This window comes from Sorex fumeus, unplaced genomic scaffold (genome assembly GCF_029834395.1).
Source record: "Sorex fumeus unplaced genomic scaffold, SorFum_2.1 ptg000129l, whole genome shotgun sequence".
Lineage (NCBI taxonomy): Eukaryota > Metazoa > Chordata > Mammalia > Eulipotyphla > Soricidae > Sorex > Sorex fumeus.
The window spans coordinates 216,152-243,006 of record NW_026606186.1 but is presented as its reverse complement, the minus strand read 5'-3'; the positions used below and the strand labels follow the sequence as shown (position 1 = coordinate 243,006).

The window sequence follows — 26,855 nt, the reverse complement described above, 5'->3', positions numbered from 1 at the left end:
AAGACAATAAATCTCGAAGGGAAAAATATAGTGCTACTAAAATTAAAATTCACCATTATATTTAGACTTGACTTTGGAAAGTCATTGCTACTGAAAGTTAAAGGTAAGGTCCTCTAAAAAGGAAGGAAAACTCTATTAAGTCATCACATTGCACATTTTCATACAACGTTAACTTTTTTGGTACCACAAAATTTTTGTTTATATTCATTCAATTAAAATAAGTGTAGAACCATGATACCTTTAGAAAGAGTATGCCTTGTCGAAATCTGAGTGACTCAGATTTGAGCGAGGCATATTCTCATAGTCCATCTTTTCCTCCAAGTTATATACGACGGCTTATAAGGAGCATCTTTTAAAATACAACCTCCTTACCTTTATGGGTTTTTTTTTTCTCTGAAGATTTGGGATCTCACTGATTTTACCACATTTTATTAATCCTGGAGCTCCTCAGACACAAGGTTTTCATTTAGCATTTAACTTTGGCACAGAGATATTTTTAAACTTCTCCAACTTAAAACTTGGAAAAGAGCTAAGGTAAAGTAGCCAGAAGAACTCTACAACAATATTTTTTAAACCTTCATATGTCCATATTTCAAAATATGTACACTTATCTTTTCTTCAGCAACAAGAATAATTATGAGCTGACTAGAGTTTTAATAATGCACTTGGTAACACCTGGTGGACCCAACATAATTTTGCAGTAGAGAGCAAAGAAGGAAAGAAACTTTGAATTTTCTTTACCCATGATAGGGGTCTGGAGCGATAGCACAGTGGGTAGGGCGTTTGCCTTGCATGCAGCCAACATGGCCGACCCGAGTTGATTCCTCCGCCCCTCTCGAAGAGCCCGGCAAGCTATCGAGAGTATCTTGACTGCACGGCAGAGCCTGGCAAGCTCTCTATGACGGACTCAATATGCCAAACACAGTAACAACAAGTCTCACGAAGGAGACGTTACTGGGCCCGCTCGAGCAAATCGATGAACAACGGGAGGACTGTGACTGTGACCGTGACCGTGACTGTGATCGTGATAATCTGGCTCAGTCATTAAGATTAGGACTGTTTCTTTCATGAAGTCACATCTCACTAGCATGAATATTTTGCTCCAACTTAAATATAATACAGCCCATCATCACTGTTTCATTTGATTATCAAAAAGCCTATCTACATACATTACATCCTGCCACTAGGACTGAACCACAATGACTAAGCCATGTAAAGTATATAAATACATGATAATGCAAAAGGCAAAGGAAATAGCACAGGGCTGGAGTGATAGCACTGCGGTAGGGCGTTTGCCTTACAAGCGGCCAACATGGCCGACCCGAGTTCGATTCCTCCGCCCCTCTCGGAGAGCCCGGCAAGCTACCGAGAGTATTCGATATGCCAGACACAGTAACAACAAAGTCTCCAATGGAGACGTTACTGGGCCCGCTCGAGCAAATCGACGATCAACGGGAGGGCCTTTTTAAATTAAAGATAATGTTATTTAATTTAATAATGAAATGTACTTCCCTAAATGTACTGACATGAGAAATGAATATTATAAGGATTTTTTCAAATACCAAAGTCTCTGAAAGGAATTTTGTCCTTTTTACCTTTGGATTGTGTTATAAGAAAGTTGTTAGAAGTTGAATAGGACAATGGAACTCATCTACACATAACTAAAATTTGATTGAAATTGTCTCATAGATGATTTCATTGCAAGTCATTGACTACTAACAATATCAAACATTTGAAAAAAGTTGATACTTTTCAACTTTAAAAGTAATTTGTGGGACTGGAACGATAGCACAGCAGGCAGGGCATTTGCCTTGCACGTGACCAACCCGGTTTCAATTCCCAACATTCCATATGGTTCCCTGAGCACCGCCAGGAATGATTCCTGAGTGCAGAGCCAGGAGTGACCCCTGAGCATCGCCAGGTGTGACCCAAAAAGCAAAAAAAAAAAAGAAAAAAGTAATTTTTGATGACAAAATAAACTAATAGCAGAACTGTTAGGGCAAACCAAGTCACTTTTAGCCAAAAGATTTATCTATATTTCTAGAAATAGAGATCCCTCAAGTCCAAATTCTAGAAAGCTAAACAATTTCCAAAGGGATTCTTTTTCTCCCTAATATTGTCCCCACAAATAAGCACAATCTTGAGCAACTGAGACAATGACATGAAACACACAGTTTATAACTGCTGGTATGGGCTTTTGAAGTGGTGTGGGCAGTTGAATCAAGGGTTGACACCCATGAGTCCACTCAGTGATATAGGTAGAAAATAATCTAATCATCCTTAACAGTATCTCTTGTAATATATTTCACCAGTTGTCATCATTTTTATAGGTAAATGATGTAAGATGTAAAGAGGTTAAGTACTTACGCTTAAAAAGATGCGAATCAGACAGCAGTGCGTGTATCAATACCCTTTAATGACTTCGTATTATTCATTAGATGAAGTGTCAACTTCCTTTAGATCTTAAATATCTCTGTCTCATGCTTTCTGTCTGTCCTTCACTTCACAGGACAATTTCACTGGACAGGACAGTTCAGTGCTCAGGCTGGTAATGCAATGTTGCTTGGGCTTAGTGGTGCTGGGGGCCGGCCACCAGGGCTATGCTGGGGGTGCCCTGGGGTCATGTGGTGGCAGGGATCCAACTCACCTAATAAAGCACTTATGGCAGCCCTTTGAGTTATCTTTCAGCCTCTGACAGCTCTCAGAAATGGGTGAAGGGTGCAGTGCTGGAATAGTTCACATAAGAAATCCTACCAATAACAGTTTCCCGGCAAGCTACCGAGAGTATCTCGCCCGCACGGCAGAGCCTGGCAAGCTACCCGTTACGTATTCGATATGCCAAACACAGTAACAACAAAGTCTCCAATGGAGACGTTACTGGGCCCGCTCGAGCAACTCGATGATCAACGGGAGGGCCTTTATAAACCATAGTGACCAAAATAATTTTTTCACCTCTGATGAAAAATATTCCAAGTAAACTTAATTTGAGATTACTACTCCTCACGCCTTTTGTGCTTTCCACAAAATAAGCATCATTGAGCTGGAATCTTTCTAGCTCATCCAGATGGGTTGGTTATTTAGGTTAATTCTACACAGTCAAAGTAAGCAAGGGATTCTTTTGTAGTTTCCATTCCTGAAAAACTCAGTGGCTCCAAAGCATGATGTTTGGAAGGTGCTCAAGAATCTAAGTTTGCACCTTTATTCAGGATAAGGTGTCCACCTGGTGTGATGTGAGAGGCATCAAAATGCCTCCTTGGCATCAGATCCTCCTAAAGATCTACACATCCCTGGGTTTTCTTGCATAACTTCTTCCTTGGTGATGCAAATACTATTAAAAGACATTTATTTTCTCCTGCAGGAGAAAACCATTGATACATGAGTTGTCTATCATGAATATTCTCCATGTTATTTTCTTAAATAGAAATTTTGGAAATACAAATAGTGACTAAAAAGTCACTACTTGTGATTTTTTTCTTTAAGTACTTTATCAAAGGAACATTATGAAAGATCATGGTGTGTATCATTTTAATAAAACCTGTAGAGATTGTATATCTATATGTACTTAAGTTTACTGCTAAAAGTCCAATTCCCATTTTCACCATAAAATTGACTTCTTTTACACTATGTACCAGCCCCATTTCCTCTTCACTTATGGTACCTAAAATGTGACTTTTAAATGATTAGGTTGATGTATAAACGATAGTGCATCCAAACAATAGAATGCTACTCAGTCCTAAAAAGAAATTTGCTAGCAATCCATAAAAAAACATAGAAGACACTTAAAGGAGTAAGTGAAAGAAGTCAATCTAAAGATACCATAAATTATGCTTCCAATTATATGCATGGTATTCCAGATAAGGCAAAACTAAGGAAATACTAAACAGATGAGTAGTAGCTATACATTAGAAAATAAGAGAGTGGTGCCTGAGAACAGATAAATGGAAAAAGAAACTATGGCACATCTACACAGTGGAGTACTATGCAACTGTTAGGGAAAATGAAAACTTGAAATTTGCTTATAAATGGATGGACATGGAGAGTATCATGCTGAGTGAAATGAGTCAGAAGGAGAGGGACAGATATAGGATGACTGTATTCATTTGTGGTATATAAAAAATTACATAGTTGAAGACTAATATCCAATTATTGTTTCCCAATATCCAAAGTGGAAAACAGGGGCTAGGAGGACTGGTCAATGGTTGGAATCTACCCCAAGTTTGTGCAGGGTGAAGGGTTAGGTAAGATAAAGAAAGGACTAGTATGACAATAACAGTTGAAAATGATCATGCTGGACAAGAACTGAGGGTTAAAAGTACGTAGCAGGGTGTACACAATAATCTTTCAGTATCTGTATGCAAACCACAATGTCCAGAGAGGGAGACAGAGTGGGGGGGGGAATAAGAGAGAGAAAGAGAGGAGGGGGGGGATAAATGTACACTGGTGGAGAGATGGGTCTTGAAACACTATGACTGAAACCTAATCATGAACAGCTTTGTAAGGGTCTATCTTACAGTGATTCAATTTTTTTAAAAAAAAGCTTTCATAAAAGAAAAGAAGGAAATGATAAATAGGCAGGACACAGAAGATTTTTACAACAGCAAAACTATTTTGTATAATTCTATAATGGTAAATATATGTCATCTTTCATTTGTCAAAATCCATGGCATGTGTCAAAATCCATGGCATGGCAGAGGAATTACTATAAATACTATGGTTTTTGGGTAATGGTTATGTGCCAGCATTGGCTTATGGATTATAATAAACATGCCACTCCCCTGAAAAATGTATTTAGTGGGGAAGTCTATACATGTATAATGGGAAAGACGTAGTGGAATTCCCTGGCCTTTCTGCTCAATGATGTGTTAAACCCAAAAATGCTCTTAAACTAAAGATCTTTTCTCTTAAAAATAGTAAGTAATACAAGGCAGAATCAAGTGGAATTATGCCACTTTTGTTAAAAGTAGATAGGAAGTTTGATGTAGAAGTCTCGATGAGCAATCATCGGCAATGAGGTAAGATTGTTAAGATGTAATAGGAATCATTGAGCATTCTTACCATGATTTCTTTTTTTGTTTCATTTTGTTTTTCTTTCTTTTCTTTCTTTCTTTCTTTTTTTCTGCTTGCTTTTTGGGTCACACCAAGGATGCTCAGGGGTTATTCCTGGCTCTGAACTCAGAAACTCAGGAACTACTCCTGGCGGTTTGCAAGAGATCATATGAGATACCGGGATTGAACCCAAGTCAGCCACATGCAAGATAAATGTCCTACCTACCATACTATTAATTCGATCCTCTCAACATTATTTCTTCTAGTTGTTTTCTCTGTGATGAGCAGGACTTGGAGATGAAGAGAACTGTTACTAGTCTTCCTAGTAATACCTGCACTGATGGAAGCAAGGAAACCAAACACAGCACTGATCCTTGGGATACTTTTTAACTTAATTGAACTGCATTCCCAAGGCATTGGTGCCATGGATTATTAGTGGTTTAATTCCAGAACAGTCCTGAGAAATCTCTGAGAATTGATCATGAGTTTTAAATCCTCCTTGGAAACCTTTGAACTATATCATCACCTCAAGAAGGTTTTCGAAAATTCTCCAACCCAGTTCATGTAGGCCCATGTTTACAGAAATGCAAAATCTACTCTACTCAGAATTTGGGACTTTTTCTTTCTTTTCTTAAAAGTGTTGCTGGGCCTGGGGGAGGAGGTGCGGCCGGCAAAGACATAAAAATGCAGGTAAAGAGTTTGCTTTGCGTGCAGCTGAACTGGGTTTGATCCCTGGCACCATATATGGTCTCCCGAGCCTGCCAAGAGTGACTCTTGAGCACAGAGCCAGTAATAAGCCCTGAGCACTGCAAGGTATAGCCCCAAACCCACACCAAAACAAAAGAGTAGCTGGTTACATGCTCCCCAACTCTCCAACTCACTTCTGTATTCTAGGTTCATGATTACTACCTCAGGGGGGTAATTCAGTGCCACTGATTCAGTTTGTCACACTTTGTATAAGGTATTGGTTTGGAGGCCACCTGGTGGTGCTCAGGACTTACTCCTTGCTCTGCACTTAGGACTCACTACTGGGGGACTCAGAGAACCATATATGGTGGCAGAGAATCAGACCCCATTTGGCTGCATGCAAGGCAAGCACCCTATCCACTGTACTACCTGCCTAGATTTCTCACCACCACCAATTTGAAACACCTTTGCTGTGTCCCTTAATTCTATTTATAGAACTTTTACCACATGGAGAAAAATATTTTTGGCTTGTGATGATTTTCATAAGTCTGCTATTTCTGAGTTTCATGAGTTTCTAACAGATTTAGATAAAAACTGTCAGATTTTGTCTCGGTTGAATAGGTAATCTTTTTTAAAACAATATAACAAACTTTTGGGCCCTCATTCCTTGTCTGAAATATGAAATCATCTGCCTTCCAGAATTGTTGGTGTTGTATTAAATGAGATAATTTATTTAAAACAACTACCGTCATGTCTGGCACTTGGTCAGTTGCTTATTCAAAGTTTGGTACTCTTAATACTGTTATTACTAACAGAGTCCAGCAGTACTCAAAACATTCTAAGCCTTTAGGAAATATGTAGTCAGTTAATTAATATTAACAGGATTTCAGTTAACCCATGATATTGCCTTTATCTAGGACAAGGGATAATGGCTGGATTTCATTTCACCGTGAGCAAGCTATTCTATATGCTACATGCAGTTATCGGCAGCCAGAAGTGAGCCAAATTGTTCTTTAATGAGATGCCACCATATTTTAATATGATGTTTCTGCGTTGGCTGTCATCTTATGTTCCATGAACCAAATGTAGCAGGACACAAAATAAATTATAACAAGCTATTATCATTTTCAATTACAGAAACTTTTATTTTGAGGACATTTATATTGAAACAAGTTTGTAGGTATCTGAGCTCTGAAGGAAAACTCTTGTGTGAATTATACCACTATGCCCACGTTGATTACTACACAGAGATGAGCAGAGAATAGACTGAAAGATGACTAAGTAGTTATACTATTGTTTGATTTGGGTAGGGGCAAAGTAAAGTTTAGCAGTAAAAATTGATTATGGAACCTGGCATGCACTGGGTCCTGGGTTTGACCTCAAAACCAGATGCTTCCCTCAGTACTGTTAGGTACAACTCTGGTGACTCCCAGCTACAGTGAGTAAGCCCTGCAAAAAAGCAATATAAAATTGAATGTAACATGGCTCCTCAAAATATTTACTGAATATAATTATGTGTGAAATAATGTGCAGGTTTAGTAGTGATATGCTGATCTTAGACTTCTTATGATAACTCCTTATTTTTTCAAATGTGCCTCTCTCTAGGACCAGATGCTCATAGAGGTCATTCAGAAGGTATTTGTGTTTACTATGCAAAGTCTTTTATTTGCATTCTTTGCAAGTCTTGTTGAGACTGATATTAAAATAAGTTTGTTTTTTGTGGATACACATCAAGGACTTGACTACAGAAGAAGCCTAATCACATGCTGAATGATGGCGGAAAGCCAGCCTGAGATTGTAAAACTGCTGACAATTATCATCCAAGTGAGTAGGTCAGCCCAACACAAATGAACAGGAGTTGAATTTTTCCCTGTGACTAAATTCACAGAAATGGAAATTGACAAAGAGATGGAGTCTAAGCAGTCAATCCTTCAACTAGCCAACCCTTCTAAACCGAATCATTCCAGGACAGAAACCTTATTTATTCTCCACTCATTGTTCTATCTACAGCACCTGGTGTTTGCTAAATAATGAGGGACCAAAGAGAGAGTACAAGGTTAAGGTGTTCACGTTGCATGCAGCTAAGACCTGTTCAATACCCAGCGTTTCTTACAGTTCACCAAGACTTTAATAAGCGACTCTAAGCACAGAACCAGGAGCTGTTCTCCCTGCACCCCCAGGTATAACCTCAAAACAAACATTATCACAAGAGTAAAACAAATACTTAAAAATTGTAAAAGAATGAATTGATAAAATATTCAATAACAAGTGGGCCAGCATTTCTTTGCATTCTTATACCCTAGCACTCCACTACCCGTGAGGTAGAATCTAGATTTTGGAGTGCGATGGTGAGTGGTCAAACCATTTTACTAGATAATTTTACAAAGAGAAAGGGAGTAGGTGGTGTAAGAAGCCTCCTTTGTTCTTGGCATATTTTATGCTACTGTCATACACAAATATCCAGCAGTCCTGGAAGTCAGATTCCAAGAAAAGGATTTTTCTTAACTAGGAGGTATTTAAATAGTTTAACGACCTCTGGGCCTTTGAGGCATTTAAACAGTGTAACTTGGAGAATACTAGTCCTTTCCGTGGTGTAATCATATTCTAAGATAAAATAGCATAATAACATGGTAAAACTTTGACTCCAACCCTCTCCTAGCCTACAATCATCAGCCAGGACTTAACAAAACCAAGTGGAAGATGATATAAAAATCTTGCAAAAGGTCTTGAACACAAAATTGGGACTAAAATGTAGCCAATTTTTATAGGCATTACTGAAGAGTAACCTAATAATCTTACTTAATATGGATATCTCTTAAACACTCTTGCCTTTTTGTGGCAATGTGGTAGAAACAAATTAATTATGCGATCAAGACCACATCTTCCTAGAAGCCAGAGAAGCTTACTGAGCAGGCTGTGTTCCACATACTTCCATCTCTTGCTTTGACTTCCCAAAGGTATCCATAGTCTCTACGTATTCCCAACCTTCTCAGTCCCTGAGACTTCCCTATTGAGCATTATGAACTAACGATCTGTTTTAAACTCTCTAGTTCTGAAGCTGGAGTGATAGCACAGCGGGTAGGGTGTTTGCACTTGCATTCAGCCGACCCAGGTTCGATTCCCAGCATCCCATATGGTCCCCTGAGCACCACCAGGAGTAATTCCTGAGTGCATAAGTAACCGCTGTGCAATGTCGGGTGTGACCAAAAAGCCAAAAAAAAAACAAAAACAAAAAACAAAAAACCTCTCTAGACCCTAAGAAAAGGTGAAATCATACAATTTGCTGTTACATGTATGTATGCACCTGGAGAATATCATGTCTATTAAAGTTAGTCATAAGAAGAGACGGACACAGAATGATCTCCCTCGTATGTGGGTTATAAAGGAACAAGGTAATGGTAGAAAAAAATGCCCAAAAGCAACAAAAACTGAGACCTTGTCTCCAGTTGGAAGCTTACCACCAAGGAGGAAAGTGTGTGTGTGTGTGTGTGTGTGTGTGTGTGTGTGTGTGTGTGTGTATGCATGCACGCACTAGCATGTTTCAAGGAGTGAGCATAATCGTTTGGGCCAATTAGGGCTGGGGGAACATTAAGACAACAGTGGAGGGACACTGGTGAAGGGTGTGAAGCTTGAATGTGTTAAATATGAAACCTTATCATTAACAAATACTTTATAATACATAAAGCAGACTGCCTAAAATAAAAATTTGAAAATAAATAATAACCTCTAGGATATATTACAGTTCCCAGATTCTGGAGCTTTAACTGAAATTTTAGTCTCTTATAGCCAAGAAAGATGTTGTGAAAGGAATACTACAACAATGGTGGAGGTGTTCAATTGGGAGGAAGAGGGGGAACTAAAAGATATAATTGTTATGACAATTTTAGCAACAATACTATAAACCATTGTGCCAAAAGTTATTTTAAAAGTACTATGTAGCTGTTAGAAAAGATGAAGTCTTGAAATTTACATACAAGTGGTACTACATGGAAAGTATCATGTTAAGCGAAATGAGTCGAAAAGAACGGGATAGACACAGAAAGATTGCATTCGTCTGGGGAACATAAAGCAACAAAATGGGAGGCTAACACCCAGGAGTGGCTGAAATTAGTACCAGGAATTTTGCTCCATGACTTGGAGGCCAACCACACGTGCTAGGGGAAAAGGAAGCTCAGATAGAGAAGAGAGCACCAAATAAAGGATGTTGTGAGGATCCTCCCAGGGTGGGAGAAGCATGCTGAAAGTAGACTATAGACCAAACATGATTGCCACTCAATGCCTCTCTTGCAAAACACAGGACCCAAAAGAAGAGAGAGAGAACAAAGAGGAATGCCCTGCCACAGAGGCAGGGTGGGACGGGGGGGGGGGGGGGGGGCGGGGGGGGGCCGGGGGATGGGAGGGATGCTGGGACCCGTGGTGGTGGAGGATGGGTACTTGATCATTGTATAACTGAAACCCAAGCACAAAAATTTATAAGTCTATAACTGTACCTCATGGTATTTCACTAAAAAAAAAAAGTGCCTCTCACAGGGGCCTGAGAGATAGTACAGCAGGTAAGTCATTTGCCTTGATATAGCTGACCTGATTCCATCCCCAGTATCACATATGGTTCCCAGTGCACCACCAGGAACAATTTCTGAATGTAGAGCCACGAGTAATCCTGAGCTGGGTGTGGCCCAAATACAAACAAACAAACAAACAAACAAACAAAAAGTGCCTCTCACAAAGATGATGGGGAAGGGGGGAGGTAAATGGTGTGACCCGGTGGGAGGGGGAGTGTGGAGTCTGCAGAAAAAGGATTGATTGGTGGAGAGAAGTGGACACTGTGTAGGGATTGGTGTTGAAACACCCTATGCCTGAAACACAATCATGAATAAATTTGCAATTCAGGATGACTCAATTTTAAAAAATGGTTTGGGTTCTAGGTCAAGACTGAGTGGTTTTTAATGCCCTCTTGTCATATCCCACTGACAAAATTTCTCCTTTGCTTGTAAGAAGTCTGTCTTTCAATACAATAAGGAAGGAGACTATTTTGATTCAAGTATCCTGCTGTGACCTTGAAGCATATTAGTATTTTACTTGGACTCAAGTTCAAATAAACTGATGAGATCGTAAAAATCAGGTGAAAATCAGAAGCTCTGAATAAAAGAGAAAAAGAATTATAGAGAGAGGGGTGGGAAATGACAAATGAAAGGAAGCACAAAAATAAGAAAAAAGGAGGAAAGAAGAAAATTAGATTTTAAAAAAGAAACAAGATCAGTGTATTTCACTGAGGGGGTGGGGGAGGGCTGCGTATCTGGTGGTACTCAATACTCAGGGCTTACTCCTGACTCTGTGCTCAGGGATCAGTCTTGGTAGTAATACTTGGGAGATCGACCATATGTGGTATTTGAACCTGGTCGCTACAGGCAAGGCAAATGCTCTACTCCTATACTATCTCCCTGTCCCCTTCTTTCCCCCTTTGAGACATGTTTATCTTTGCCTGAATTGTCATGGAGGCAGAGTGGTTATCTTAATTGTATTTGTATCCATCATAGTTTTGAGTGTATTTGTGCAATGAGAATAACAAGAATGCAGAAATGGTATGGAGCAGAGAGTTCAGTGAAGCCTCAGTGACGTACCCTAGTTCTCATTGCATGTTATCTACTTAATTTTTGTGACAGTAAATGAAGTGCACTTTTTCTCGGGGGGGCTTTCATCCTCAAATATTCACTTTCTGGGTTTCGGTTTGGTTTTTTGTTATTGTTGTTTTTGGGGGGCTTTGGGTTTTTTTTTTTGGTTTTAGGATCACACCTGGTAGGGCTCAGAGGACCAAATCTGGTACTGGGGATTTAAGCCAGGTTGGTCACATGCAAGACAAGCCCCTCACTCCCTATACTATCTTTTCAGCTCCAGATTCTGTTACTCTTACAACAGAGAACAAAAAAGCTAGAGAAGCTAAATGACTTACTCAAAACTAGAAAGAGGCAAGTGCCGAACTCAATTCAGACTCACATTTTCCAAAGCTCAGGGCTAATCCTGTGAGAAAGGAAACTGAATATCATAGGATGTTCTGTTCCATAATAGATACAGATTAAATATATTCAAATGAATTAATAAAATGTGAAATGTGGGGAAAGTAAAAATAAATTGCAGACTACACAAAGTTGAAATGGGATCATGACAACTGATCCTTAATCTGTTTGCTATTAGGGAGGAGAACAAGATCATGTTTTATTCTTTGGAATTCAGACACACTATTTATTATTTATACATTTAAATATTTAAAAGAAGACAAGCAAAGTTCACATACATTGAGCTGGGCTTCTTTATAATGTAAATACCTTTCCAAGGGGGAAAATATTATTGAAAGATGGTGGGTCTGTCTTCTGACAATATTTCCCAGACATTTTTTATTGTTAACAAAACCTCTTGGAGTATAACTAAGCGTTTCTAAGGAGTGGTAACTTTAAAGCAAAGGGAAGGAAAATTTCAATAAGAACCAAGATGCCCTAACTCCCCCTTTATTTTTAGACATAACCATCAAAGGGCAGCTGACGGAAATATACTTAAGTGGCATTAATTCATCCCTAAGAGAACGCTCCAAGAATTTTATTGCTACATAAGGGAAAGCCATAAACCAGCAAGAGGAGAAAGCAAAGGAAATAAGTCTTGGGAGTCATCTTGTGTATAAAAGTGAACAGGTGGTCAATAATGTGTCTTTGGCTGTATTTCACAGCAAGGAGACAGAAAATTCATGGCCATGATGTGATGATCCATGGAACAGACAGTTGCTGGGAGAAGCTATCATAGAACTTTGCAGAATATTCTATGAAAACTACATAAAATAAAATCAAACTCATCTCTCCTCCTTCTCCTTATCACCAAAAAAAAAAAAGTCATGTTACTATTCTTGCTGGGTACTTTCTAGAGTTTAGCATGATTAACACAGTAAAATACCCACTAGATTAAGTAGATGCAAAGACAGACATTCTAGACCTGAACGTCACTAGAGGGATTATTTAGACTAACACTCTTTCAGTTTTGTTCATTTTATTTTGTTTTATGGGGCCACACTGGTGATGCTCAGGGGCTGTCACTGGCAGTGCTCAAGAGATCATGTGTGGTGAGGGATATTGACCCTGGGTCAATTGTGTACAAGGCAAATGTCTTACCTGTTTACTCTCCTGCCCTAGTCTAGCATTCTTGATTTTATGAACAAAGATATGGAATCTCAGAGATTACTTTTATGCAGAAAGAGAACTTGAGAGATTGTTACTTGAAGTCCAATTTTTTCTAAAGTTTGACTAAGCTTTAGTTGGTTATTATGACTGAAGATGTTTTTGTAAAACATCCATGATCCTGTTATTCAGTTTAAGACCTTGAAAGAAGTCATAGATGATCCAAACTTTTCCTGCATTGAATGAAAATGCTCACTCATCTACATATTATTTCAGCCTAAATAATCTTTTCCCTTTTTTCTACAAGCACTTTTAATTAGTACTAACAATCTTAATTCATTTCTAAAGAAGAATGACAATCTATTAGAATTTTTCTATCCTTGTAAGCTGGCCACAGACAGCAGGATACAAAATCAAGAGTGAGAATAAAAACAGGAAGTAGAGCGAAGAGTGACCTTGAGTCAGTGTCCATGATGGTGTGTCAGTCTTCCCACTACCCAAGATTTTATTTAACATTTAGAAAAAGAAAAGAGCACAGGTAAAATTGTGCCCCTAAAACATACAGATTTTTATACTCACACAGTAATGTTCAAATTTATAACTAAAAGGGAGTGGAAAGTAAGTATGGTGAGATTTGTATTGATTTATATATTTACTCAACGAGGATTTATAAAGAGATCTTTATGCACAGCTAAAAATTAGGTGCAAATACTACTTAAAGGTGGGGCCAGAAGGCCAGAAAGATAATACAGTGGGAAAAGCACTTGTCTTGCAAATGGCTGACCTGAGTTTGATCCCCAACACCCCACGTGGTCCCTTGAGCTATCCAAAAGTGATCCATGATCATAGAGCCAGGAATAAGCCCCGAATTCCACCAGGTATGAACCTAATAAACAATTAATAATAATAATAATATAAAGATGGGGTCAGGAGATACAGTGAATGGCAAGCATGCTCCTGCCCCAGGTGTGATTCCTGGAATCACAGCTCTGGGGGTACCAAACACTGCTTGATGTGGCCCTGAAAGGGCCTAAGCAGCACCAGGCCCTCAGGCCTTTGCACTGAACGAGCATCTGAGGCAGAGAATCACAAAAGGGGCCTCAGAGCTGCTTGAGCATCACTTGAGAGGCCCTCTCAAATGAAATAAAATGAAAACTGGAGTTCTGATCATGGTCCTCCAAGCACTTGGGTGAGCTCTTGTGCCTTGCTGCCCTTTTCCTATAATCAGTTCCCAGAATTAATGACCAAAAACACCCTGTTCCAAATAAAACAGAGAACAGATTTTCTTTATTCTTTTGGAAATTAACATTTTCCATTGAAATACATGATTGTGGCTTAATCCAGTTTGGGATTTATTTGGAATTTTGATTTGAGGTTAGTAACTACTTTTCTGCACGAACTACAAAATAGTGTGAGTCTGTGTTTTGGGTTACAAGACATGATAGAGTTATGAATTAAAAAAGAATCCATGGTAGAGTATGGGACCTAAGTCTTTTATATGCAAGTCTTATGATATAGTAAACACTACTTTTATACTTGTTAACACTAGCAAGTATAAATAAAACAAGAGCTATAATAACAACACTATTACTTGAACTCCATGAAAAAAATCAAGTTTCTCAAGAAGTGATTGCAAGCTGGTTATTTTTCTGATGTAAAATTTTATACTTAATACTTGCTAATTTTACTTATTTCAAACAGTAAGAAGTAGCTAACTCCTACATCCTCAATGCATTACAAGACTGCTAAGTGACAGAATGTTGAAGCCAAGAGAAGGGAGGCAAAGAGAGTGAATGAGATTCAACTTTTAAATTAGTTCTTGCATATGACTAGTACAGGAATATAGGCTGCCCTGAGAAGAGGTAACTATCTGTACCTCATCTGTCTTTGGAACCTATTTTATTTTATCGATTACTTTCTATTTTTTTTAAGCATAATGATTTTCTGTAGTGCTAGTGATGAAAAGGTCTCATTCATTCTGTGTTCCAACACCATTTCTTCTATCTTCTGTGTCCACTTCCTTCCACCATCCAGACTTTTTGTTTTGTTTTGTTTTTGTTTTGTGTCACATCTGGTGATGCTCAGAGGATACTACTGACTCCGTACTAAGGACTCACATGTGACAGTGCTCTGGGGACCATATGGGATGTTGGGATCAAACCAAGGTCAATCGCGTGCAAAGCAAGCACCTTACCAGCTGAACTATCTCTCGGGCCCTATCAGGCATTTTCTTAATATCTCTGGAGTACAGTGGGGACAAAAATTGAATTCTTCAAAAATAAGACTGCAATATAATCAAGTGCCAGGTCTTTGGAATGTGTTAATGATCTCCTCTAATACTATACCCTCCTCTCATTTACATATTTCTATTCCTCCTCAGCTCTTCTTTTCTCAATGTCTTTCAAACTTCTTTGATGCAGATCAAAACCACAATGAGATACCATCTCACACCTCAGAGACTGGCCCACATTCAAAAGAACAAAAGCAACCAATGCTGGCATGGATGTGGCAAGAAAGGGACACTCCTTCACTGTTGGTGGGAATGTCCACTGGTTCAGCCCTTCTGGACAACAGTATGGACGATTCTCAAAAAATTAGAAATTGAGCTCCCATTTGACCCAGCAATACCACTCCTGGGAATATATCCCAGAGAGGCAAAAATGTATAGTCGAAGTGACATCTGCACTTGTTTGTTCATTGCAGCACTCTTTACAATAGCCAGAATCTGGAAGAAACCTGAATGCCCAAGAACAGATGACTGGTTAAAGAAACTTTGGTACATCTACACAATGGAGTACTATGTAGCTGTTAGAAAAGATGAAGTCATGAAATTTACATACAAGTGGTACAATATGGAAAGTATCATGCTAAGCGAAATGAGTCAGAAAGAGAGGGATAGACATAGAAAGATTGCATTCATCTGGGGATATAAAGTAACAAAATATGAGATTAATACCCAAGAATAGCTGAGATCAGCACCAGGATGATTACTCCATAACTTAGAGGCCAGCTGGGTATCCTAGAGGAAAGGGCAGTTCAGATAGAGAAGGGAGCACCAAATAAAGGATGTTTGGAGGATCCTCCCAGGAGGGGAGATGCATGTCGAAAGTAGACTATGGACTGAACATGTTTGCCACTCAATGCCTCTTTTGCAGACCACAACACCCAAACGGAGAGAGAGAACACAGGGGATTGCCCTGCCACAGAGACGGGGGGATGGGGGGATGGGGGTGGGAGGGATATTATCCATGGTGGTGAAAAACGGGCACTGGTGGAGGGATGGGTATCTGATCATTGTATAATTGAAACCCAAGCACAAAAAATTGTAAATCTACAACTGTAAAAAAATAAATAAATAAATAAAATGAAAAAAAAATAAAGTATGGCTCTAGTATATATAGGAACTATATTTAGGATATAGTTTACTATATATGTAGGAACTTCTATATAAAGGTACTTCTCTGTTCTTTTTCTTTTTTCTTTTTTTAATGTGGTAGTACTGCTATTTATTCAGCCACTGATTAGCTGATTGAATTGTGCATGAACTCCACCTTACTTTTTTTTTCATTTTTTATAATTTTATTTATTGAATCACCGTGAGAGCAGTTACAAAGCTTTCGGATCTAACTCTCAGTCATACAATGAAACACCCGTACCTTCACCAGTCCCCATTCTCCACCACCAAAAACCCCAGTATACCCCCATCCCACACCCTCCCCCTACCTGTGGGGCAGATGATATCCACATTATTCTCTCTCTACTTTGATCACATTCAATATTTCGTCACGACACCCACCATTATTATTTGAGATTTTACCCCAACACTCAGATCTGCTGAAAAGGCAACAGTAGACAATTTTTGTTCTATTTCTGGTTATGAATAATTTATGATGTCGCGTGGCTGCAGTAGGACCATGTGATTTTGAAATTCCAAAATTTTAACACTTAAATCTGGAGGGATTTCTGCCAAAAGCCACTGGGTTTCGAGATTTGCTCCTGAGTCTCTGGGATCATGGCCGTTAAGCAGCTTGATCAGGAGCCAGAGAGGTTGTTCATGGGCAATGACTTGGGGTCTCGTTGGGGTGGGGAGGACAGGACCAGCTCCACCCCCATCCCGTGAGGCCCTGCGTGTCTCTTCACTGGGGGCCCAAACCTGACTATCCAGTGGCTTCTGAAGAATGGCAGCCACCAGGCCGCCCAGAGGAACAGGGCAAGGCACGAAACCTATTCCCATCTGGGTTGGCCCAGCACCGGTAACCTACTACAGGGACCAGATGCATTTCTGCCAAAAGTCGTTGGGTTTTGAGATTTGTTTTTGAGTCTCTGGGATCATGGCCATTAAGCAGTTCAATTAAAAACCAGAGAGGCATGCCTCTAATTATATAGCTGAGACGGAGGTGGTTTATGGGTGTGTTTCCCACATACCTAACTTTTGGCCTTTTACTTTCTTGGTAAACTTTGCCCCAAGTTTTTGGGGTCTGGCCAAAGGCACAGCAGCAATTTTGGGGTATCTGGAAGTCTGAAGGCGCCATCAGGTACAGATTGACCTGCTGGTGGCATCAAAACCCCGTCTGTTCTTTCTTACTTGACCAACCTTCTTAATCTCAACAACTATATAGGATAGGTAATTTTACTACTAACATTTAATTGTAAGGACACCAAGGCACAGAGGCATTCGATAACATACCTAAGACCACAAGGCTAGTCAGTGATAGAGTCAGAATTTAATTCAGGCAGGTTAGCTCAGAATTATTACTACTTTATCATCTTAGTTTCTCTTTAACTCTTTTATCTGACAATGTCTTGAAATTTGGGGCAGGGGAGGGGGGAGCGGGAGAATTGTTGTTTTGGGGGTTTCTTTTCTGTTTTTGTTTTTGGGCCAAGCCCAGAAATGCTCAGGGATTACTCCTGCTCTGCACTCAGAAATTACTCCAAAGAATGCTTGGGGGACCATACTAGATACCAGTGATCAAACCCAAAGTAGCTTCATACAAAACAAGTGTACAGATACTATATGTCTGCTGTACTATTTTTCCAGCCTCAGGAGTTTATTTGCTACAATTGTCTTTTAGATCATTTTAACAAAGGGTAATAAATATACTCCACTCCTTATTCCTCTACTGAACAATTCCCCCTTACTCATTGTTCTTTAGTTCTAATGCTGTCCCTCCCGAACCCTGTGTCTGTCTAACTAAATCCCCCTGCCCACCTATCCAGGTTAGTTTATTGTATCTTCATTGAAGTCCTTCCACTAGATTAAGACCATTTTCAATAGTGACAGGAAACTTCTCAAGATTTCTAAAATTTGCAGTTGTTTTTAATTTAATTCCATCAACAAACATTGTAGTACCTAAAACTTTCTGTAAAAGATTGTTAAATTGAGTGATTAAATTAAATTAGTACCACAACAGAACATGAGCAATACCCAGATTTAAAAATGTAAGCAAATAGGAGCATGGAAATCTCCCAGGCAGTATTTTAGAAGGAGATGTTAAAAATCCATCTGGCAAAGCTTAAATGCTGGAACCTTTCTACAAGATACTTTTTTTTCCAACTAGAGAGTGATAAAAAAAAAGAAGAAGAAGAAGATGATGATGATGATGATCAATAGCTATTAAGATAGTTCAAAGGACTGAAGCAACAAAATGAAGAGTTTTCACGAAATATCCCAGCTTGCAATTCTTTTGAAATATTGGGAGATATGCTCAAACCAGGTACTCAAATGAGCAGTGCATCAACTATTCAACAGTCCCCCTGAAGGGCCAAATACTGCCAGTTTGCCAAAAACCCTAGTCTATAAGATCCACTCATTTCCTGCCTTTCTGCTTCCTCCTGGTATTTGGTCTCTCCTCAAGCTCAATTATTCACCTCCATCATTTTAACGTTTAGGGAAGACAATCCCTGAAAAGTACACAAGCAGCCCTGACTGAGATGTGACTATACCCAAGTCTTTCATCTACAATTCTTTTTCCTATTAGATCCCAAGATTATCTGTGATGCATATTCATTCATCAGGAGTTATTTTGTGTTTTTGTGAATTCTTGTGCCTTGAAACAAGATTTGCTCATAAAAACCGAATTCTGTTACACATTCCTAGCTTCCTTATAGCGCTACAAGCTGGCATTTTATTACATCATCCTTTGTCATTTCCTTCTCTACTTCCATGTTCTCTGAAAAATGTTCAGTGGATTAACTGTGAAAATCTTATTTTTTTTCCTCCCAGACAGAACATCCATCTCTTGCTCCCTCAAAATAAATTCCACACCTTAAAGAGCCAGGATTTCCAATACTAAGAGAGCTGTGTTCCTTGAAGTGCTTTGCTCCTTGAAAACAGGATGTTACCACACAGGCTAATTATTTAAATGGAGCTGTAATTGACAAGTGGTGAATTTTAAAGACTGTCCTCTCTGTGGCTAACAATTCATCACAACTTGGTGTTTTAGGCTTAGTCCCAGCTATAGAACTACATTTTTTAATTTAAGTTCACTTATTCACTTGTGAGCAAAATTCTGTGAAATGATAATTTCCATTATTCTTGAAATATGAAACAAAGGAAGCACAAATTCACACTTTATAAATCAAAATATTTTGTTTTAATTTTCAATAAATCAGAAATTTCCAGGACTAGGTATTACAACTTTAATAGCATTGTTCTTTCTAGAAATTTGCTCTGTGCAATTTTTATGGATGGGTTGAGGGATTTGGGAAAGCCATATGTATCCACATAAAAATTTTTATTAATAACTATTTTACTATATGGAAAATATAAAAGACTTGTTCTTTTGTTTGGGTAAATTCTGTTGTTTCAGTTTCAGTTTGGTATAAAAGTACCAAAAGGAAAAGAATACTGCCATAACAGTCGGAGAATGAAAAGAAAACGCTAGCACAGGAAGCTGGCTTCCTCATTTGATCTTCTAAACATACACATAACGTACTTTGTGTCAGTCAGAATGTGTAGAGAAAAGGACTTTCTCATGCTTTTCAGTCTTTCCACATCACCAACCTAGGAAAACTCACGATGACAAAGGGTTCTCCTTCCTGTTGTCTGTAAGTGTCCAAACTGGCTAAGCAATGATGTCCAAATATGTCATCATTCAGCTGGAGCGATAGCACAGCGGGTAGGGCGTTCGCCTTACAAGCGGCCAACATGGCCGACCCGAGTTCGATTCCTCCGCCCCTCTCGGAGAGCCCGGCAAGCTACTGAGAGTATTCGATATGCCAGACACAGTAACAACAAAGTCTCCAATGGAGACGTTACTGGGCCCGCTCGAGCAAATCGACGATCAACGGGAGGGCCTTTACCTTTACCTTTACCTTACCAGCTTTTCTCAATACTAAGAACTTCATCAGAACTTTAACAGAAAAGTTAAACACCAATTTTTTTAGCAGAAAAAACACCAATTCATTTGAGTTTCACTTAATCTCTAAAAGTTGCATAGAAATAGAATAAAGGAAAAAAGACAAGTTGTTCTAAGACAACTTACTTCCTCAGGGAAAACTGGAAGATATAAAAGCAGCCCTAAATCCTCCAGCCCTTCCCGCCCATACCTAGAAATTGCCCAGAACCAAACACTCCTAAGTCTCAGGACCTAGTCTAAGGGTCACTGGGGAAATAAGTACCTTTGCCATTTTGCCCAATTTGGTTTAGTCTCTATACCTTGTGTGTTCTGGGAATGAATATAATCTTATCACTTTACTTTTTTTAAAATTCATTCACATTTATAAAGGACTGGTTCCACAACTGCCAAGTTTTATCTGCATACATGACAAGGGCATAGTTAAGTCATGTTTGGTTAAATTAACATGTCATCCCCTTTGTACAAACATGAGTTCAGAATGAAATCTAAAACAAACAAACAAACAAGCAAACAGAAAAAACACTGGTAAAGAAGTGTTCTAAGAAATTTATGTTTCATATAATACATTATAACTGTTTGCTCTAGATCAATATTTTTGGCCTTGCTCAATGTATTGCATTATATAAAATTTCCCTATTTCCCTATTACTCGAGAAGGCCTGAAAACATTTTTTATATTGTGTTCCTTACAAAAATGAACTAATTCAGAAAAGGCAAAATGATAGTTGATCAGCAGTTCTCCAGCTTTTCTTGGGTGATACCAGAAAGGAATTGTACATGATTTATATCACAAGCCCAATGGAGTGAGGAGGATCAAATTATTTGTTGTTTTTGTTGAATTTGGAGCCAGACCCAGAGGTATTCAGGGACCACTGCTGGCTCTGAGTTCAAGGATAACTCCCTTCAAGTCTCAGGGGGCTGTATGAAGTACCAGGGATCTAGCCCAAGTAGATGGAGTCCTATTCTCTGTACTATCTCTCTTGCCCAGGAGGATATGATTCTAAGGACGGCTTCATGTCACGTGTTTTACTTTAGAGCTGCCTCTGAATTTTAGCTCTTCAATTTTTCTTACAAAGTAAACATTACAGAACATAAAAATATGGTTATGATGCGATAATTCACTACCTACCTCTCCTTCCCAAGTTGCATGTTTTATTCATTTATCATTTCTGCATAAGTGCTTACTGGATGATTTGGAAGAATTTTTGAACTTGCACATTATAGAATTTTTTAACCCTTTTAGTCATTCTGTTCCAATTTATTTACACTCATAATTCAACATATTATTTTCACTCATCTAATTTCAAATCAAATCAACATTTCTGAGAAAAATAATTTTCCTCCTATTAATTCCAGCCTCTGCCCTACTGCCTTACAGTGCTTCTTTCTCCAATCTTTTGCCTTAATAGGTATTAAAAGGCTTAAATTTCAGCCATTCTTTCTATATTAAATATTAAGAGACTATAGGAAGAATATTTCTAATTTTTCCAACTTGGCTTCATTTTACTTGGATAATGAGTTCCATCTCTGCATGTATTCTAAGATAAGAATTAAAAACTCTTCAGACATTTTCTGACATTCATGATGAATCACTAGAACTTTTTCAGCACTATTAATTTATCTTCTTGAGAGCTTAAATATTTCATACTTTTAAAAACAATGCATGTACTTGCAATTTTTAAGGAATAATTACTCATTTCTGCTTACGTAAGCAAATAAACCATAATTATAATCTGAATTTGCTGAAAATGAGATTTCTCTGTAACCCTTTATAAATATTTGTAAATGAAGACTGTTGCTTATTTTCTTGTCCTAATTACAAGTGTTTTTAATTATCTTTTTTATTTGGAGGCCATTTTAGGTGGTGTTCAAGGGGTAATTCCTCGCTCTGTACTTATGAGACACTCTAGAAAGTTTTCAGAAGACCCTATGTGGAGCTGAAAATCCAAGGCCAAATTCATGCAGGAAAAGAAACTTAGCCTCTGTACTACCTCACCAATTCACTAATTATATATATATATATATATATATATATATATATACATATATATGCATGTGTACATATATATTTCACTAAATTTTATTTTTCTCCCATTTTTTACAAAGCTATAATGTTTCAGGAGTACAGCATCACAACCATTTGCCTAAATAAATCTTACTGCAGCTGCCACCAAGTCCCAGTACCATCCATCCATTTCTCCAAGTCCCTCAGCATTTCCCTTTAGAAATCACCAGATTTCTTTTCCTTTTTGAGTCACACCGGGCAAAGCACACCTGGCTCATGCACTCAGGAGTTACTCCTGGCAGTGCCGGGGAGACTATGTGGGATACTGGGAATCAAACCCGGGTCGGCCGTGTGCAAGGCAAGTGCCCTACTGGCTACACTATGACTCCAGCCCCATCACCAGATTTTTCAAAATCTAAAAATTATTTTTGTTGTGTTTGCCAGTTCATTTGTTCTTGTTTGTATTTCACTTGCGAGTAAAAAAGATAATTTATCTTTCCTGGCATTTTTTTAGCCTAATCACCCCAAGTTCCAGCCATGTTGTCTCAGAAAGCAAGACACATCTATGTTGGTAATTGAGTGCTATTATTTTGGATATAAATACCACAAGTCCTCTTTCAGGATAGAAGTCCCAGGCTATCTTTAGCTTTTCACTATGAAACTATGATTTTCTTAAGATCAGTAGTTTTTTTGTGGGCATAGTATAGATGTAGCCTGCTATTTTTGGTAGGTTTTTTTGTTTTGTTTTGCTTTCAGTTTTTGTGATTAAGACCAAGTGTTTGTCACTGTTCACTGTCTATTCCCAGAGCCGAGAGTGATAGTACAGCGAGTGGAGTGCTTGCCTAGCACACAGGTCACCCAGGTTTAATCCCCAACACCTCATAAGTTTCCCTGAGCACAATCAGGAGTGATCTCTGACTGCAGAGCCAGGAGTCATCCCTGCGCACTGTATGCCCACCCCCCAAAATTAATGTTTATTCCTTTGTTTTGCATCTCTCTCTATTCCATAGATAAGTCAAATAACCTGCTTGGCCTGCCATTTTATCCATACAACTGCACTCTTTTCATTGATGAATTTGATTTTTCACATTTAACATTAACTGTTACTGTGTCTGGCATATCGAATACTCTCGGTAGCTTGCCGGGCTCTCCGAGAGGGCTGGAGCAATAGCACAGCGGTAGGGCGTTCGCCTTACAAGCGGCCAACATGGCCGACCTGAGTTTGATTCCTCTGCCCCTCTCGGAGAGCCCGGCAAGCTACCGAGAGTATCTTGCCCGCACGGCAGGGCCTGGCAAGCTCCCCGTGACGTATTCGATATGCCAAACACAGTAACAACAAAGTCTCCAATGGAGACGTTACTGGGCCCGCTCGACCAAATCGACGATCAACGGGAGGGCCTTTACCTTTTTTACCTTTAACATTAACTGTATATATATTGGATTTAATTTTTGCCATTGTAAGTTTTTGTTTTCTAATTGCTTTGCATTTTTTATAAGAATCCGATTTATTTTTCTTTTAAAGATTCTTTTTAATTTGGTCACTGTGAATCACAAGCTTACAAAGATATTTATGATTGAGTTTCAGGTGTACAACGATCCAACATTAATCCCTTCAACAGTGCCCACTACTCTCCACCAATGCCCCAGTTTCCTTCTCACCACCTCCCCACCCCCCCCCCCCCGCCTGCTTCTGTGACAGACACACTTCCCGTCCACATAAATCTGATTTTCTTTTAATTGTTATTTTCCCTACTCATTCTCTCAATTTCTTCCTTTTTTTTAGTGTCTCTGATCCAAATTTTTGCTTTGTGAGAATCCTGAGATTTGAATTGGTCATTCTATACCCAATATAGTCTTTTTTGTGCCATTTCAAACTTATAATCTTTAGTCTAAATAGATTCTGTCCTATTCTTCATCTCCTTCTATGTTTTTGTCTTACTTTAATCCTTGTTTATATTCTGATTCTGTATTACAATTTATCACTATACTCAAGGTTTTATATTCTTTTGCTTTTTTTCTCTTGCCCTTGTAAAAAAACTTTTTCAACATTGCTGTTAGGTCAATTTGTTGGAGGTAAACCCCGTTTTATTTTCTTCATCTGCAAAAGATTTTATGTCTCCAACATACATGAAATAACAATTTTTCAGAATAAAGCATTCATAGAAGGAAGTTTTTAACTTTTATATTTGGTGAGTGTCAATCCTAGTTTTCAAAGTGTCTGCTGAGAAATCCGATTGTGATCTGATAGGAATGATTTTTCGTGTTTTGTATTCTTCGTAGCAGCATTTGAGATTTGCTCTTTTATTGCTGACTTGATTTATTAACAATAATGTGTATTGGTGTATATCTTTTTAAACTTGAATGTGAGTGTTCTGTCCGCTTGCTGTATTTCTTTGATTAATTATTTTTAGATTTGGGGGATTTTTCAATCTAATTTCTTTGAATAGCCTCTGTCTTCATCCCTAGTATACCCATCACCTTTATATTTTCTAATGGAGACAGATGGGTCTCAAAGGATTTCTTCATTTGTTACAAATCTTACTTCTCTACCCTCTTCCACTTGATTCACTACCAGAATTTTATCTTCAGTTTAACGTACTCTTTTCTCTTCAGAATTGAGAGTGTTTGTTATGCTTTCTAAGCAGGCTATTATTTCATTTTCTGCATATTTCATGGGAAGCAGCTCTGAAAGGTTTCTCTAGTTTTATTTTTTAGTGAAGAATTTCCTCTATTCATAAATTCCTTTTCTTAACTCATTTAATATACATTGACTTCTTAATAAGTCACTCTAAATTTTTTGTCTGTTCGACTTTCTGTTGTTATGCCATTATAAGGGATTGTTTAAGAATTTTTTTCTCATTCATTCTATTTTAGAAACAAATTTAACCTTTCTGGCATTTGTTTTGTTTTCTCAGTAGGAGTTAATGTGGTTATTGATATATTTTTCAGGTTGTTGATATGTTTATGTGAGAGGCAGGGGAGAATATATCAGTTTTCCTTCCATTTCTGTCCTGGGTGGGGAGGACCAGCCTAAGTATTAATCCTTTACTGCCCTTTTCCTCCTGTGATCCATTCTCTGTCTAATCTTTATAATTGTGTTCCTCAGATCTGTATTTCAGGCTCACTTGCAGGCATTTTCTTTAGTTCATAATTTAGACAGTTTTGCCTGGATGGGAGGAGGAAACTCTGCCAATTGTCCCTCTGCCTGTGTGTCTAGGCCAATTTTAGAAGCTAATGCTCTGGTAGCTGCAGAGGACTCTCTGCCTTCTATGCTCCATCTGCTAAAATGTCTGGAATTTAGAATCCTGTCACACAGCTCCTGGCAGTCAAATGGGTCTTGACCTCCGTAGGGGAAGATGTCACTAAAGTCATAGAAAATTTAGTGTCTCCAAGTCCTCAACCTTCTGCTACTAGGTCTGCAACTACTGTATCAGCAACTCCAAAGTTCTTTATTTTTCCTAGGAGTGCAAGAAGTCTCACCTCCTTTATTTCATTTCACCAATTCTTCAAAAACTTCAGGCTTTTGGATTAATCATATATATTACAGTGATAAACTGATTTGAGTTAGAAGAGATTTGTGTTTGGTTTCTAGTATGGGCATCATTGTAGCACTTTACTTTTAAAATATTTCTCAGGGGCTGGAGTGATAGTTTGATAGTACAGCAGGTAAGGCAGCAGATAAGGCATTTGCCTTGCACATGGCAGACCCAGTTTGATTCCCAGCATCCCATATGGTCCTCTGAGTACTGCTAGGAGTAATTCCTGAGTGCAAAGCCAGGAGTAACCCCTGTGCACAGCCGGGTGTGACCAAAAAATTTTTAAAAAAATAAAATATTTCTCAATGACTTTCCATTTTATTGTTTGTTTTGGTGTCACCCAGCGATGCTCAGGAGTTACTCCTGTCTCTCCACTCAGGAATTTTTCCTCGCAGTTCTTGGGGACATTATGGGATGCCAGGGATTGAATCCAGGTCAACCACTCAAGACAAACACCCTACCTGCAATACTATCACTCTGGCCCCTGCATGTTATTATTTTTTTTCCTTTTCCTTTTGAGGTGGTTGAGGGTATTTTTTTGGGGGGGGGTTCTTTTTGGGTCACACCCGGCTATGCACAGGGGTCACTCCTGGCTCTACATTCAGGAATTACCCCTGGCGGTGCTCAGGGGACCATATGGCATGCTGGGAATCGAACCCGGGTTGGCCGCATGCAAGGCAAAAGCCCTACCCGCTGTTCTATTGTTCCAGCCCCTGCATGTTGTTTTTTAAGTTAAAAATTACCCTCCTATTCCTCGTTAAATCTTATTTCTAATTTATTTCTATTTCTAATCTATTTCTTATATCCCTGACTTAAAATTTAGGTACACCATGTTTCATTAAAGGAACACTTACAGAAACTCTGCTGAAACTTAACTTCTTTCATCTTCAACTATAGGAAGGGAAAGATTTGCATTTAAAGAGTAACTAAGAATGTGATACTGGTATAACTTTATGGTTTTCATTCATGAAAGGACCCTTCAGTGAGGTTGTGGAAATTCTGTTCATATTTGCCAGAACTATAAAATTATAGAACCAGAAAGATCTTGAAACCATAGGCAAATG

At 38.6% G+C, this 26,855-nt stretch overlaps 1 protein-coding gene across 1 annotated transcript in view; it reads left to right on the top strand.

The window, feature by feature from the left end:
- The window catches only part of COL8A1 (collagen type VIII alpha 1 chain), a 77,769-nt gene that overhangs the window by 33,820 nt on the left and 17,094 nt on the right, over positions 1 to 26,855 (top strand).